The sequence below is a fragment of the Tenrec ecaudatus genome, chromosome X (assembly GCF_050624435.1).
Source record: "Tenrec ecaudatus isolate mTenEca1 chromosome X, mTenEca1.hap1, whole genome shotgun sequence".
Taxonomy (NCBI): Eukaryota; Metazoa; Chordata; class Mammalia; order Afrosoricida; family Tenrecidae; genus Tenrec; species Tenrec ecaudatus.
This window is the reverse complement of record NC_134548.1, coordinates 52,064,047-52,081,816: the sequence shown is the minus strand read 5'-3', so window position 1 is coordinate 52,081,816 and position 17,770 is coordinate 52,064,047. Positions and strand designations below refer to the sequence as shown.

Below are 17,770 nucleotides of genomic sequence, written 5' to 3'. Positions count from 1 at the left end.
TCGAAAATTACCATAAAATGTCAATATAAATGTAAAGAATATGGAATTACTACAAGTCGAAATCAAAGATTAAAGGTGAAAGAGTTAATTTCCTGCTTTTAAAACTTTTAAAGTCCACAGTAATTATGACATCATAGTATTAACATGAGGATAGACATACCGATCGATGGGCGGAAATATCCAAAGAAATAATTTAAAAAGGAAAGATACCTACATATTTATGATCAATTGATTTTCAACCAAAGTACCAAGTAATCTAATGGGAAGGGAATATTCTTCAATAATTTTTTGGATATATACCTGAGATTGGTAGGTTTATTGTGCCAACCAGTGAACACATGGGGTTATTTCAAGGGTATTTTAATAGAAGGACGAGAGATAAATGGCTCCAAGAGCCTTGCCTTTCTTGTCTCTTGCTCTTTGGTGATTGGACCAGTGTGTGGCTGCCTTAGCTACTTCGTTGCCTCAGCGTGTGAGCTATACTACCTGTGGGACACCCAACACATGGACTGTGTCGCTATAGTTTGAGGTTCCTTCAAGGCCTGCTTGACCATATTGCTGGTGTAAACATCACTTGAACTCTGGAAGTTAGGACCATGTCATCTGGCTGACTGTTGGTGACCTGCCCTGCTGTTTGCTACCTGTGGCTGGATTGTCTGAATAGTTCTACAGAAGATTCACCTGTCTGCTTCATTAACTTGCACCCAGCAGACCTCATGAGTTGAAGTACTGCCATTGTATGAATTGTCTCACAGAAGTGAATTGCACTCTGCCATTTGTACCGCTCTGTGTACTAATGAGCTGTTCATTTCTTATGTTGTATCTCCCAATCTATCTTTCTGTCTATCTAAAATCATGCATGTCTTGGTCTTCTTTCTCTAGAGAACCCTGTTTAACACAATGCCATTTATAATATGAACTTAACTTCTATTTTACAAAAATTAACCAAAAAACTATCATATACCTAAAGTTGGGAGCTAAAGCTACAACACTTCAAGAAGGAAATATTAGAAATTATTTGTAATCATGACTTCAGGAGATATTTTATCTATGAAATAAACCATACTCCATGAAACCTTTTTGAAATGATAAATTACACTATGTAACCTTTTTCCTCGTTTTTTTTTTTTAAATGAGGAAAAGAACAGACATTCTACAAAAGATTATGTATAGATATCCCAATCTAATACACATGTGACAATATACTTAACATGCATAATTGGCAAAGTATAATTGCAAAGTGATTTAAATTCATATGCAACTAAATCAGCGATGCTCACAGTGATAGAAAATGAAAAATATTGGTGAGGATGTAGAGAAATTCACGCTCTCAGACACAATTGTTGAGTATGCAAAATAGCTTATCTGCCTTTGAAAACACTTTTATAATTCCTTTAAACATTTTATATACACAATGTCTATAAAGTGCAGCAATTCCACGCCTCAGTATTTATGCCAGAGCGATGAATCATTTGTTCACCCCGAAACCTATATGCAAACGCTCACAGCACCATTGTTCATAATAAGCAAAAACTGTAAACAACCAAACTGTACCTCAGGGACTAGATAAATAAAATGCTGCATGTATGTGTGTGTGAGTGTGTGTGTATATACATACATACATACACAATAGTGTACTACTTAGAATATAGGGAATGAGTTGTTATATATGAAAGGTGGATTAACATAAAAATATGCTAACAGAAGGCACACACAAAATAATCTGTACTTCATGGTACTATGTATGAAATATTTAGAAAAGTTATAACTATAAAGACAGACAACTATTAGGCCATTGCTGGGGATGAAAGGTTGTGTGGAAATTTCTGTGTACAATACAAAAATGGCATGAGCACATGAGTAGCAAAACAAATGCAATTGAATAGAGCCAAATCTGTGAGAAAGGATAACTAGAGAGCCTTATAGGTCATTGAGGACATGTTAAACTATTTAATCAGCAGTATGAAAACATTTGATTATCTCTTCATGGACAAATAAATAGAGCCCCATTCCAAACCATTGGCAAAAAATAGATTTCAAATGAATGTTCTTAAATGTAAATATTAAAAATTTAATTATTACCCTCAAAATTTCATAATTAACTGATGAGCACCAAAAACCACCAGCCTTGATGAACAACAGCAATGTGGGGGTTAAAGGAGACAGCAGTGGGTGTAAGATACAAAAAAATAATAATTTCGCTGGGCTAGGAGTAGGGAAGCCGAGAAGGTGGCGGTGGATCAGACGTTGAGCCGGAATACCTTTGGCGAGCTCGGAGTCTAAGAGAGATGATTGTTTTAAAAATAATTGTAGTTTGAAAAACTATAAATCCACATGACCAAACGGATAGACTCAGAAAAAGCATTCAACAACATGTAACACCAATTCCTGTTTAAGACATTTGAGAAGCTTGGAATGGAAGGAAAATTCCTCAAGACAATACAAGCTGTATATGAAAAACCAACGACCAATGTGGTAGTCAATGGAGAAAAGACTAACACAATCCCACTGAAAAAGGAGACCAGACAAAGATACCCCTTGTCCCCAATTTTAATTACTATCATGCTGGAGGTAATAGCTAACAGCATAAGACAAAGAAAAGATATCAAATGTTTTCTCTGTGGAAGGAAGAGGTGAAAATATCATTATTTGCAGATGATATGATTTTTTATATGGAAAATCCCAAAAGTTTCACAAGGGGAGTACTGGAAGCAATAGAGGAGTTCGGCAGAGGAGCAGGATACAAGATCAACAAACAGAAGTCCATTGGACTGTTACACACATAGGATAAGACCACAGAAGAAGAGATCAAAAAGGTGGTACCCTTCACAATAGCCAAACACAAATTGAAATATCTAGGGATATACCTGCCTAAAAGAACAAAAGATCAATATGCGGAAAACTACAGAACGCTATTACAAGAAACCAAGAGCAACCTCAACAAATGGAAGAATATCCCAGGCTCATAGATTGGAAGGCTCAATATAGTCAAGATGTCAGTTCTGCCTAAGGCACTCTATAAGTTTAATGCAATCTCGATACAACTACCCTCATCTTCCTTCAAAGAAATGCAAAAGCTGATTGCCAACTTCATATGGAGAGGGAAGAAGCCCAGAATTAGCAGAGAACTGCTCAAAAAGAAGGATACAGTAGGAGGGCTTGCTTTACCTGAATTTAGCACACAATGTACAACCACATGGTCAAAACCTCATGGTGTTGGTACAATGGCAGATACTCAGACCAATAGAAAAAAACTGAAAAGCCAGAAAAAAATCATCAGCATAGAGACAACTGATCTTTGATAAGGGCCCCAACAATATCCAAAGGGAAGCAGATGCCCTTTTTAACATGTGGTGCTGGAAAAATATGTATATTTAGCTGCAGAAAAATGAAGCAAGAACCTTATCTCACTCCATGCTCAAGAAGAAACTCTAAGAGGATCACAGACCTTGAAGTTAAACCTGAAACTATTAGGGCCATCAATGAAGGAACTGGGATGAACTCGAGAACTTTGGCACAGGGAATACGCAGGCTATCACAAATAGGAAAGGACACAGATACAGAAGAGAAACATATTGACAAATGGGATATAATGAAGATAAAACACCTGTGTACATGGAAAGAATTCACCAGGAGAGCAATAACAGCGTCCACGGACTGGGAAAACATCTTTAGCAATGACACATCACACAAAGGCCTTATTAGTAAAATCCACAATACTCTGGTAGCTGCACAGGGGCAGACATCTGAATGGCCCAAAAACGTATGAGAAAATGTTCCTGATCTTTAGCCATAAGAGACTTGCAAATTAAAACAACAATGAGGTACCACCTAACACCCTCAAAGATAGCCCAATTGAAAAAAATAGAAAGAAACAAGTTTTGGAGTGGCAATGGGGAGACAAGAACACTCATCCACAGCTGGTGGACCTGTAAGTATGTACAGCCACTATGGAAATTGATCTGGTGATATCTAAGACAGATGGAAATCAAGTTACCATATGACCCAGCAATCCCTTTACTGGGCATATACCCAGAAAAGGTAAGAAAGAAACCAAGGCCAGACACCTGTGCTCCAATGTTCATTGCGGCACAGTTCACAATAGCAAGGAATTGGGAATAATCCAAATTTCTATCAACTGACGAGTGGATACGAAAGCTGTGGCACATACATACAATGGAGTACTATTCATCGCTAAAAAGCAGTGATGAAACGTATGAAGCACATCGCTAAATGGGAAGAATTGTAGGAAATCATGCTAAGTGAAATAAGCCACGGACAAAAGGACAAGTACTACATGAGTCCGCTGAGGTAAGCTTTAAAAAAAAATGCAAAAGGGCCATAGTGGAAAAGCTGTTGTATACAAACATTCCTGGGCTAAGGACCAGGTAGTATGGCACAGACCAGACCAAATACAGGGATACATATGGTAGACAACTAAAAACAAGGTGGGAAAAGGAAAAAATACTAATAATAAAAAAGAAATGGGTATCAGGGGCACAGGGCAATAACCCACCCAAGGGGAAGGTGTTGCTTACATCTCCACAGGGAAATATGGACCAGACGTGTCTTAGATAGGGTTCTAACACAATAAACTATCACAAGACTTCAACCTAGTGCTCCAAAAGGTGAATGCAACATGCCAGGGTGGAGGAGGGAAGCAGTGAAGAGGTGTGACGGGCAGGCCCTAATCCCAAATACTATGTGGATACCTGTCCCTCCCCCCACCCAGAAGAATTTATTTCAATGGACTTCATTGAATCTGCAGCTCCCGGAGATGGAGATATCTGATTGGAGTACATTGGAGCCGATGAAAGGGGAAGTGGAGAGAGTGGAGAACATCCTGACCCACTAGGCCTTGAGGACAATGTCCCCAATTTGAGAAGCTAGCCCACATGGTCGGCCCCACTATGAGATATGATGTCCCTCACTGACCCATAGCCCTACAGGGGACAACACCAAAGACACAGTGAGGGAATTGCGCCCTAGATGATCCCGCCACACCTAGGCAAAACAGTAAAGTGGTGCAACAGAACAGCAAGGAACAGAGCGGCAAGGTCTACAGGGAATGTTAAAGGTGGACTTTAGGCCAGGGCAGGTTCCCCAACATACTGGGCAGGTAAACACTCCTAAAGGCCAACAAATTGTCGTTGAACTGAATACAAGCTTTCCTTTCTTCTGTTTTGTTTTTACCATCGGTTTATTGTTGTTATGATTTTGTTGTATATTGTTGCTTGGTTTTGCTCTGTCTTGTTTTTGTATAAGTTATTATCTCCGCAGTTCTGTCTAAATAAGATAGGCTGGATAAACAATCTGGAGGAGAAAACAACGGGACTGAGAGTTCCGCAGGGACGTGGAAGAGGGGAATGTGGGGGCAAAGGTAGTGGTTTTAACAAACCCAGGGAGAAGGGAACTACAAGTTACCCAAATTGGTTGTGAGGTGGGTGTAGGAGACCTGGCAGGGCATGATGAAGGGTAAAGTAACCAAGAGGAATTACTGAACCCCAAATGAAGACTGAGCAGGATAGTGGGATAAGAGGAAAATCTAAAGAAATAGAGGAAAGAGCTAGGAGGTGAAGGGCATTTATAGAGGTCTAAATAAAGGCATGTACATATGCAAATATATTTATATATGAGGATGAAGAAATAGATCGATGTGCATATATTTATAGGTTTAGTTTTAAAATAGCAGAAGGTCACTGGGGCTCCACTCAAGTACTCCCTAATGCAAGAATACTTTCTTCTATTAAATTGGCATTCTATGATGCTCACCTTCCCGACACAACTGCTGACGACAAAGCGGGTGAATAAGTAGTGTGGTGAAGAAAGCTGACGGTGCCCCGCTACCAAAAAAATATAGGGTCTGTGGTCTTAAATTTTTTGAAGGTAAACAAGTGGCCATGTAGATCAAAATCAATAAAGTTCACCTAGAAGAAGCAAGCTAGCATGAGTGATTACGAGGGGCCAAAGGGATCAGTTATCAGGCATCAAGGAACAAAAAAATCATAACATTCTGTTCTCACCTCACTGATACAATCACTGAAGACAAATGGGCGCATAAGCAAATGTGGCAAAGAACGCTGATGCTTCCCATCTATCAAAAGATATAGCATCTGAGGCCTTAAATGCTTGAAGGTAAACAAGTGGCCATCTAGCTCTGAAACAACAAAGCTAACCTGGACGGAGCACACCATCCTGTGTGATCACAAGGTGACGAAGGGATCAGGTATCAGGCATCATCAGAACAAAAAAAGATATCCCAGTGAATGAGGTGGGGAATGCGGAGTGGAAACCCAAAACCCATTTGCAGGACACTGGACATCCCCTTACATAAGGGTCTTGGGGATGAGATGAGCTAGTCAGGGTCCGACATAGCAATAATGAAATATACAACTTTCCTCTAGTTCCTAAATGTGTCCTCCTCCCCCACTATCATGATTCCAATTCTACCTTACAAATATGGCTAGACCAGAGTATATACACTGGTACAGAGAGGAACTGGAAACACAGGGAATCCAGGGCGGTTGATCCCTTCAGGACCAGTTGTGTGAGTGGCTATAATTGGAGGGTGGAGTGAGCGTGGGTTGGAAAGCAGAAACCGGTTACAATTATCTACATGTGACCTCGTCCCTAGGGGATGGACAACAGAAGAGTGGGCGAGGGGAGACGTCAGACAAGCAAGATATGACAAAATAATAATTTATAAATTATCAAGGGTTCCTGAAGGAGGGGATTATGGGGAGGGAGGGGAAAAATGAGGGGCTGATACCAGGGGCTTGGGGGAGAGCATAAGTTTTGAAAATGATGAGGGCAATGAATGTTCTTTACACAATTGATGTATGTTTGGATTGTTTTAAGGGTTGTATGAGCCACTAATACAACTATTTAAAATAAAATAATTGGAGCTTTGGTCATGGGGAAGCAAATGAAGGAGATTCAGATAAAGATGGGGCAGATCTGCTAAGTGTAGATGAAGATGAGGATTCTGAGACCTCAAAAGGAACAAAGGTGAACTGCCGATCTGAAATTGTTTCTTGATGACCTATGTAAGATAAAACAAGACTGAAAGTATTAAAACTTTGAAAGGGAACCCACTTGGAATTAACATGTTAAGCGACCATAAGACTTGAGTGAAAAGACACAAACTGCACCATTATGTTCGGCAACTGTAGTTCATGGTAGACGTTTGCAACATGCCAGCGTACGGATGTCATTAGTGCAAGCAGCAGCCCAAACAGAAAGGAACGGATACCCACCTGGTGCCCAGAAAGTTGACACTGCTCCTTTAAGGCCTTTCCTTCGACCCCACCATATTGCCAATGTGCTCTGACGTCAACAATGCTACCCCTCGTGCCACGCCCACGTCAGAAGAAGCCCGCTGGTCTTTCCGGGAGCTTCCCGTCAACGTCCGTCCGTGAGCAGCTTGAAGGTCGTCCAAGCTCTGGAAGAGAAAGGACGATCACCGCGTCTGCCGAAGTGGCGGTATGAATCTGTCCAAGGACTTTCACAAGAACTGTACACAAGCCACAGGTCCGAGTGAATCGCCTGGACCGTTATCCAGGATGTCGGTTCCTCGGAATTCTGCAGGCCCTAAGTCAAAAAATACAAGAGCAACCAAGAGGCGTTATGGCCCCAGCCAGGGTAAGCCCCCCACTGATATGACTGTGAACTGTGATGATAGTAGACAGACATACGTGCAGACTAGTGCGAACGTCATTCTAGCCAATGCGAAAGGAACCAAAATGGCAAAGAGGAAGGAAAGGAAACCCAGCCTTTCACATCCACATGATCCAATCGATTTGTTCAGTGATGATGAGGACAGTGACAGAGCCAACAGAAGAGAGAGCGTAGCTCCTCAACAGGCTGCTTCAGCATGTTGCTCCCGAGCGCCCCCCACCGGGGGTCTGGAAGCAGCCTGCAACGGAAACACACGTAGAGGAGGCATTGTGGCCCAAGCCAAGTTAAATACCGCTCCATTGGCAATGAAAGCTAGCAGGAGAAACCCTTTGGGCAGTTTGGGTCTCAAGAAGCCTCCAAAACGGCGTAAAATTGTTTCTGAAGAAACCGTAGTCCATCCTTTGTCCGTAAGATGCCAGAGATCCTGTGACAGGGTCATTTTAAAGTGTCGATGTGTACGAGTAGGAATACTTCTCCGGGTGTTACTAGAGCCAGTCACTTTTGCTTTGGATTTTATCAAGATAAAGCTAGAAGAACCGGAAGGTGGTCAGGTAGCAATTACCTTAGACACCTCTGATGTAATGAAATGTGACTGGTGTCAAGTCCGAAACCCCCCAGTAGTGTTTCTCCAGACCACACCAGCAGTTTATGGAAAGTTGAGCATGCAGCTGCAAATGCACAAGAAAGAGAAAGTTTGGACTGAGTGTAAAGAAATAAATAAGATACCGACTCTAGAACGATATATCATCTTAAGTTTTGACACTGACCTTGATCTTGAAACAAATACACGATTTGAAAAAATCCTTACTGAAATAGGTAGAAAAAATAAGGTTTCCAATTTTTTTTCAAAAATTTCCTTTGTAGAAGCCAATACCAGAATTGTTGCCTGTAGCAAAACCTATCCCGAAAGCTTCAAAGGAACTGTGATAAAAAAAGTAAACATAATGAAAACTATGTCCTTTGACTCTAAAATACTACTTCAAAGCAAACAGAAACTCCAGTTGGTTGGTGATGACAAAGCAACTGGACAGAGCCAAGCCGCCTTTACTGGTCCTGTAGAAAAACTAATAGTGTACCCACCACCTCCAGCTAGAGGAGGAATCGCTGTTACTAGTGTGGACCTACACTGTCTAAAGGAAGGGGTATTTCTAAATGATATTATTATTGACTTTTATTTGAAATATTTGGTGCTCGAGAAACTGAAGGAAGAGGAAGCGAACCGAATTCATATATTCAGTTCGTTTTTCTACCCATGCCTGACTGACATTAAAAGACAGCTTTTGCAGGAAGGTACCAATCTACCAACACCAAAAAAGCGACATCTGAGAGTAAAAACCTGGACCCGGCATGTAGATATTTTTGCAAAAGATTTTATTTTTGTACCCCTTAATGAAAATGCACATTGGTTTCTGGCTATTATTTGTTTCCCTGGCTTTGAGAAACCACAATATGATCATAATCCTCATTTCCACAAAAATGCACTCGTCCAAAAAACTTCAACTGTAGTAGACCGTTGTATTTCTTCTCCTCCAGCCAACGTAATGGCCAGTTCTTCACAAGCCTGCTCTGCCAAGCCTGTAATTTCGAGGATTCTAAACAGAAAGCCTCACATGCCTTTATTTCCTTCAAAGGGTGCCCCACGGGAAGAAAGGGACCCTCGGTGTGGGGAACAAACATGCAACGTAAAAGGTAGTTTGGAAAAAGTAAGCCAGACTGCAAGTGAAAGTGAAGCATCAAAGAAAGGAGATTCCGTGTGCGAGAATGTTGTTGATAAGAATAACAGTGAGCATGGGCCACAAGGGGACTGTTTAAGACCGTCACAACATGCACACGCAGTGAGTGAAATCAAGCCAAACTGTCCTCATGAGTCAACCTTCAAAGAGCAGGAGAGCCCTTGCAGCCCGGAGAGAGGACAGTGGCATTTCGAGCCCACCATGTGTAAGCAGCCTTGCATCTTGCTTCTGGACTCTCTACGAGGCCCTTCCCGCTCACATGTTGTGAAAATTCTTCGAGAATATCTAGAGGAGGAATGGGAAATTAAAAAAGGCACCAAGAGGAGTTTTTCCACAGATGTCATGATGGACCTGAGTCCAAACGTGCCCCAACAAAGCAACCTCAGTGATTGCGGTGTCTATTTGCTGCAGTATGTCGAGAGTTTTTTTGAGAACCCAGTTCTCAATTTTGCACTACCTATGGATTTGAAAAACTGGTTTCCTCCTCTAAGAATACGGTCAAAGAGAGAGGAAATCCGCAACCTAATTCTGAAGATGGAGGCAGAGCAGTGCAACGGGAGAACAAGCGTGCAGACAGGCTTTCAGAAGAAACGCCTTTAGGTGAAGGAACGCAACCAGATGACGCCAGGATCTCAGACTGACCATTTCTCTTGCCTCTAGAAATAATACACGTTTGATCTTGGTCTAGACAATAAAACATGCAATTGTCCATGACTCAGAGTGATTTGTAAACTTTCATGCTTCTCTAAATGTCCTATAATTAATTTTCCATATAGTATGTATTAAGTAAATGTCGATAATCATGTTAATGGGGACAATTTTCCCAGCATTTATAATTTCGTTTTTCACCCATTAGGAAGCTTTTGTTATGTGTTCTCTGTTTCTAGAACTTAAACCTGCAACTTCTAAGCACAAAACAAAAATAGAGGAAAAAATAGAAGAAGAAGAATTTATAATTCATCAAGGTTTGACTAGGGTGTAAAGGTGGGGGAGGAGATGGAGAGGGAAACAAAGAGGAGCTGACACAAAGGGCTCAAGAGAAAGAAAAGATTTTGAAAGGGATGATGGCAACAAATGTACTGATGTGCCTGATACAATGGCTGTATGGATGGTTATAAGAGCTGTAGAAGGCCCCTTCCCCCTGCCATTATGGTATCACTACTCTCAATATCTGTCCTGGATTCTCTGTGTCCTGAGCTCTTTTCTGTACCTGTGTACATGCTCCGGTCTAGCTAGATTTCTAAGATAGGACGCGGGTCATAATATTGGGGCATGGGGGAAGCATTAAAGAAGTAGAGGAATGTTGTATGTTTCACCGGTGCTATACTGCACCTGGATGGCTCGTCCCTTCCTTGTGACCCTTCTGTGAAGGGATGTCCAATGGGGTACTGATGGGCATTGGGTCTCTATTCCAACAAAGATACGGCTTTCTACTCCAGCAAATAGTTACAGTATTGTCCTTTCTGCCCTGTCCTAAAGGGTGACTAAGGGTTGGCACTGACTTGGTTGTAGTGAGTACACACACGCCCACACACACTGAGACACACACAATGTGAGTGTTATTGTCAACGATACTGAGAATGTGCTCTTACATAAAATTGCTGAGCCCATTTTGGGAGCTAAGGAAGGGCCCAAAGGAAAATGCTGTTCCACGATGTGGAGTGGGGGCTTCACATGTTCAGGCACTGAGGCAACAGAACACAGAATAATTGGATATCTCACGGACAGAAGGGAAGGACACAACATCCAGGCAGAGGATCCAGCAGCTGGGATGGCTAATCCAGGCTCCTGGCTACATCTGATCGAGCAGGAACAAACAAACAAACGGGAACACAAAAACCAACTTGTGACAAACCATAAAGAAGGAGCAGCTCCTCAGATCTTTCTACCGCAGAGTTCCTTGTGGTGGAGGGACCCTGCCAGCCACGGGCGACTTTCTTAGTTTCTAACACAAAGTATTTCATAGTGAGGTCTTGGGTCTGTCTCCTACTCTATTCACTAGATGAGGCAGTAGGTCAAATAGAAAGAGCTTAGATGAAACTGCGCACTCTCTAAGAATATTTTCTCCTTCCTGCGCACAGCAGTACTGCTTAACCATGGCAGCAATAGTGAGCCCTGAGTTGTTTTCCAGGTGCTGGTCTATCTTTACTGTATTCCATATACTTTGCACTTTACTATATTACTCATTTCCAAATGCTGAGCACCAAGCATCATCGTAACTTCCCCATGCACACTTCTGAGCACTGCACAGGAGCAAAGCCTCACACTACCTGACAACATGATAAAGGGCTATGGGTTGTGGCTCCCACGAGTTAGACGTTTGCAATCCCATCTCGAAGAAAATAAACACAAGCACAGAGAGGTTTATGGTAAATTTCAACTGGATATTCACACAGTGTGCACTGCAGACTAGGGGTGATGGATGGTTTCCACAATTACATAGCTCTTGGTATGGATATTTAAATTGTTCTACACACCCCCGACCTCCAGCCCCCAGCCCCTCCAGAAAGGGTACTTTTAGATTAGGGATGGCAAATGAATGTCATCTTGAGACCCCTACAAACAATTGGTTTCCAGAATGAAGAAGGGCTAAGGCTGCTTTGGGGTCAGGAGGAAGGTGCCGGGGTCCGTGTCAGATCTATGTCCTGGTGCAGCTTGAATGGAAGGCAACCTGAACGTGCTATTTGATACATCGGATTTACAAAGATGGCTGTCTCCACTGAGTGCTTCCCTCTACTGAGCGAAGTCTCCAGGAAAGATTTCCTCCACTGAGAGCAATCATGGACCCATGGCCGAGGGGCAGTCCAGCAGCACTAAGTCCAAGACTGCCCACATGCATGCAAGAGTTTCACTGCTTCACTGCTACTTACAGAGCTGACAGAGAACGCTCTAGATCCTGAAGGTGGTTTGAACAGCAGCCTGCAGTATAATTGGGAAAGGTGTCTTCGCTCAACGTATCACGTTAGGATTTGCTATGTAGGTGGAATCCTGTGGGATGCTGACAGTTTGTGGGAATTTTATGTGGAAGGAACTATGCTAATAAGGTCACTTTTCTCTCTTTTTTTTTAAGCATTATTCAGCTATATGTGTTGAAAAAAGATCGCTAACATCCAGGGCCTGTATTACATATTTTCATAAAGAAAAATATTGTGCCTGTATATCTCCAGCAATGAGTTATTCCTGATTTTAAATTCTGTGGACCTTTTTTTCAAGAGTCATTAGAATCATAGCAATAATATTTATAATTTATCAAGGGTTGACAAGGTTGAGGAGTCGGGGAGGTAGGGAAAAAAGGTGAGTTGATACAAAGGTCTCAATAAAAAGAAAAGATTTTGCGGGGGGAAATGAGGAGCTGAGTTCAGGGGCTTAAGTTGGTATTAAATGTTTTCAGAATGATGAGGGTAATGAATGTACAAATGTGCTTTAGACAATTAGTGTATGTATGGATTGTCCTAAGAGTTGTATGAGCCCCTAATAAAATGATTAAAAAATACAATAGCATCTGAAGTCTTCAAAGCTTATTTCCATGTAAGCAGCTTTCTAAGTGAGACATCCACTAAGTCCAAAAAGAAGAAGAACACCAATATCCATAATCCAAGAGCTGTAAATTACATAATCAAAATCTCAAATTTGAAATAGTATCAAAGTTATAAGATTTTGGGGTGCAGAGGGCTATGGATGACAGCAGGAGCCGGAAATACAGTTGCAGGGTCTACACATAGAATAAAGCTCCCTGTAACCATCATTGAGGGATGAGAATCACCTGGGTGTCAGACAGAGCGTATTGGAGGGGTGACAGTAGTAGATTACAGTGACCAAGCTGACTTGAACAGTTCAAACTTTGTCACTTGATCTCCCCTGTGATATACTTTGTGCTTGATCTGGGTTTTGATATTTTCTCTGGGCTTTTTCTTCATATTGAAGTTATCTCTCTCATATTCTGTTATTGACAGTCTTTTTGATTCTTTGGTATGAAACTCAGGATAGGTGAATCTACACAGACAACAACTAGAATAAGGGGTAAGGTTGGGGGGGGTGAGGAGGTAACGGGGAGCTGATATCAAGGGGTTTAAGAAGGAAGGAAGAAGTATTTTGAAACTGATTGTGCTAGCAATTATACAACATTGCTTGATATGGTTGAACTATGGAATGGTACGGTGTCTGGATTAGCTCTTAATAAAACAGTTTTAAATAAAGGAAAGATTTTGAACAAGATGATCATAACAAATGTACTGATGTGCTTGATACATTGGATGTATGGATTGTTATAAGAGCTGTAAATGGTCCCAATAAAATGATTTATTTAAAAAACTCCAACAAAACCAAAACTACAGCCTTCAGTATGAAATAAATATCAACCTAACAAAATGGAAACAGAAAATATTCTCAAAACTAGGTCAATAAGTGAGCAACTTTGTGACAAAGAGAGAAAGAATTGAAGTTATCAAGAATTTCATTTTACTTGGTCTCAGAATAAATGCTTGTTGAAGCAGCAGTCACGAATCAAATGACATATTACTTTGGGAAAATCTTGTGCAAAAGACATCCATGTGAGCTTGACGGCTCAGGTGTGCATGGTTCAAGCCATGGTCCTTTCAATTTCTCCATAGACCGATGAACCTGAGCAATGGATAAAGAAAACTTGGGAAGAATTGTTAGGGTTTAATTATGGTCCTGGAAAAGAATATTAGAAGTACCACCGAATGTCTATAAAACAAACAGAGCTGTCTTGGAAATAGTACAGCCACATTTTCCTTGGAAACGGGAAAGCAAGACATTGCCACACACTCTGGACAGGTTATTGGGAGGGACTGGTCCCTGGAGAAGGACATCATGCTAGTTACAGTAGAAGGTCCACCAGAGAAAGGAAGACCCTCAATAAGACCGAGTGAAACAGAGGCAGCCACAAAGTGACTCAACTTCACAGTGTTTGTGAGGATGGTGCAAGATCAGGTAGTGCTTAGTTAAGATGGGTGTGCATCACAACCAATTCAATAGCAACTGCGTCTAAGAACAATAATATGTTATTTATGTAAACATATACAAATATATATATGAAAAACACAATGTGTATATATGTGATCAAATTATAAGCATAAAGATTGAAGATAAGAATAAAGACTAACTAAATTGAGGCTAGTAGATGTGTCTGAGGAAAAATATATATGACACTAGAGAAGGGGTGCAAAGGAAGCTTCAATTCTACTTGCTTTTTCCTTATACAAGAAATCTGAAGCAAAGGAAAGTTCCAGTTTGTGTTTTGCATGCTTTTATGTTTGCTATATTATTCTCTGTACTATGTACTTAAACTTCTGTTCTAATAGTAAAATTAAGGGGAAAACCCATGTTACATGCAGTAGGTAAGGATTCGGATAACCATTTACTCAGTTACTAATTGGAAGTCATTCCTCCTTCAAATAGAACATCAAAAATGAACTTCCATCTGTTGGGGAATTGCTGTGGGAAGATTGTGCAAGGATTGCAGTGTACACATATGAGAACAGAGAAGGGTGATGGTTGACTAGCATGATAAACCTGTAAATAATATTACTTAACTGCACACATGAATATTGTTGAAATAGTGATTATTTTGTTACATACATAATGAGCACAATAGAAAATGAATGATAGAATAGCATATGAATAACATAGACCCTTATGTGTCATCCCAAGGAAAGCCAAAGATGTGTGCTGCCATAAATATTTACCTTGGAAGACCTAGGGAGCAGTTGTACCCTGTCCTATAGAGTCACCAGGAGTGAGAATCAATTCGACAGCAGTAGTTCGTTATAAACATGCTCCCCAATTCTTCTGCCACTTTGTAATACCGCAATGGTGTGTGTGACAGAGATGCTAGAAGGCATGCCACCAGTGCTGCAAATACCACTAGGGCCATGCATGTTGAAGAAGTTTCCCTTGAGCTTCCAGACAAAGGACAGACTAGGAATAAGGAATTGGTGGTCCACTTCTGATGTAGTTTCAGAAGATGAGCCCCTAACTGTTGAAGTTGTCAAGGATTTCATTTTACTTGGATCCACAATCAATGCTTGTGAATGCAATATCAAGTAATCAAAAGAAGGGTAGCACTGGGCACAAATCTTTAAAGCATTAAAGAGGAAAGATCCCACTTAGAGCCCTAAGCAAGGCCTTTTCAATCATCACATGAGCATGTCAAAGCAAATGACTAAGGAAGGCGGGGGAACTCATGCATTTTAAATTTGCCAAGGAATATTATAAGTATAATGGACTTTCAGAAAAACAAACAGATCTATCTTGGAGAAAGTAATGCTAGAGTGTTCCTCATTAAGAAGACTGGCAAGACTTTGTCTCATATACTTTGGACTAGTTGAAAAGAAACCAGACCCCAGAAAAAGACATCATGATGGAAAGTAGAAGGTCATTGAAAAAGGAGAAAGACCTTCATCGAGATGGATCGACACCATGGCTGCAACAATGGGTTCCAACCTCTGCATTGAGAGGATGGTGCAGGACCAGACAGTGTTTCCTTTTTGGGTAGCATAGTAGATATGGTTGAAAATCTGAAGTTCAAAGCCACTAGCTTCTCCTCAGGAAAGGGCTTTCTTTCTTTCTTTCCTCTGATTTAAGTTTATTTTCATAAATAATTTTATTGGTGGCTCTAACAGCTCTTGTACCAATGAATACATAAATTGCATTGAGTACATTTGTCAATATGTTGCAATCATCATTTCCAAAACATTTTCTTTCTACTTGAGCCCTTGGTATCAGCTCCTCTTTTGTCCCCCTCCTCTCCCACCCTCCTTCCCCCATGAACCCTTGATAATTAATACATTATATTAATTTTCATATTTTACACAACTTCTGTCTCCCTTTGTCTACGTCTCTGTTGTTTGTCAATCCGGAGGGTGGGGGGAGTTAGGTTTGTACATCGATCATTCCTATTGGTTCCCACTTTCTCCCCATTCTCCCTCAAACTTCCCCCTATCTCCACGTTCTGAGGAGTTAATCTGTCCTGAATTCTTTGTGTTGCAAGCTCTTATCTGCACTAGTGTACATGCTCTGATCTAGCCAGATTTCTAAAGTAGAATTAGGGTCATGATAGTCGGGTGGGGAGAAAGCATTAAAGAACTAGAGGAAAGTTGTATGTTTCCTTGGTGCTATACTGCACCCTGATTGGCTCATCCCTTCCTTGTGACCCTTCTGTAAGGGGATGTCCAGTTGTTTGTAGATGGGCTTTGAGTTGCCCCTCTGTCCCCCCACTTTTTCACATTGATATGATATTTTGTTTTGGGTCTTTGATGCCGGATAAATGATCCCATTGTCACCTCATGATCACACAGGCTGGTGTGCTTCTTTCATGTGGGCTTTGTTTCTTACCTTCAATCCCCAAAAGAATAACTGCTAATACTAGAATTCTTCAAAACATTACATTTAAGTCTGAGTTCTTTGTATATATTATTTAGGCCATGAATAAGTTTTCAAATATCTATTGGCTGATAAAATGGACTTATTACTTTGATTATATTTATAAATTTTATCATGCAGTAACAATTTTTGTGTGTGTAAGATAACTGGCAAATGCTGGAGAAAATGGGAGAAAAAACGTATAGTTGAAACAGTACCTGGCACTTTAACAGTTTTTATGAACAAATTATAAACATTGTATGTAGTATATAGTCTCTATTTTGCTTTATCCCAGAAAAACCACATCCTGATTTTCCCTATATTGCTGGACTTATACACTTGCAACCTGGTCACACAAATGAGTGAAGTTTTCAGGCACCATTAAATGGTGTTTTTCTTCTAATCCTTCTCATAACCTTACCTTTCGCCTTCTTAAATTATCTTTACATGACAAGTTGAAGAAGTTCAAACCACAACCTAGCTAAGTACTCCAAGTGACAGTAAATAAACTGAAGACTAGAAAGCACCAGTGGATCTGCAACTTTTATAGATTTATATTTTTGCCATTACTATCATTTGTAGAACTTGTGCATATAATTTTGAAAATAACTAAAGTTACAGAAAGATATAGGCCATGGAAAAGTGCTTAAATATCCCACTTTGAAACTTGTCTTGAAGTTTAACATTTTGCCATTAATCATAAACTTACTTGAGCAGTCTTATTCTTCATTTCTTGTAAGACATTCTATAGATTTGTCTTTCTCCATGAAAATAGTTTCCTTTGATTTCTTTGATCGATGATTACTGGCTACTTGAGCATAGTTATAAACTTGAGAAGAATCAATTCCTTTATCCATTGAGAATGAGTTGTGTAATTCCTGAGATTATTTTTCCATCACTTGTACTGTACCACAAGATGAAGAGGATGAAGATAATGTTTTCTATGTTATATATTCTATGTTGTATCTTACTTTTTC

At 40.5% G+C, this 17,770-nt stretch overlaps 1 pseudogene; it reads left to right on the top strand.

Moving 5' to 3' along the window:
* Positions 1-3,892: 3,892 nt before the first annotated feature.
* Positions 3,893-10,051, top strand: LOC142433359 (sentrin-specific protease 6 pseudogene; annotated as a pseudogene).
* The last annotated feature ends 7,719 nt before the right edge of the window (positions 10,052-17,770 follow it).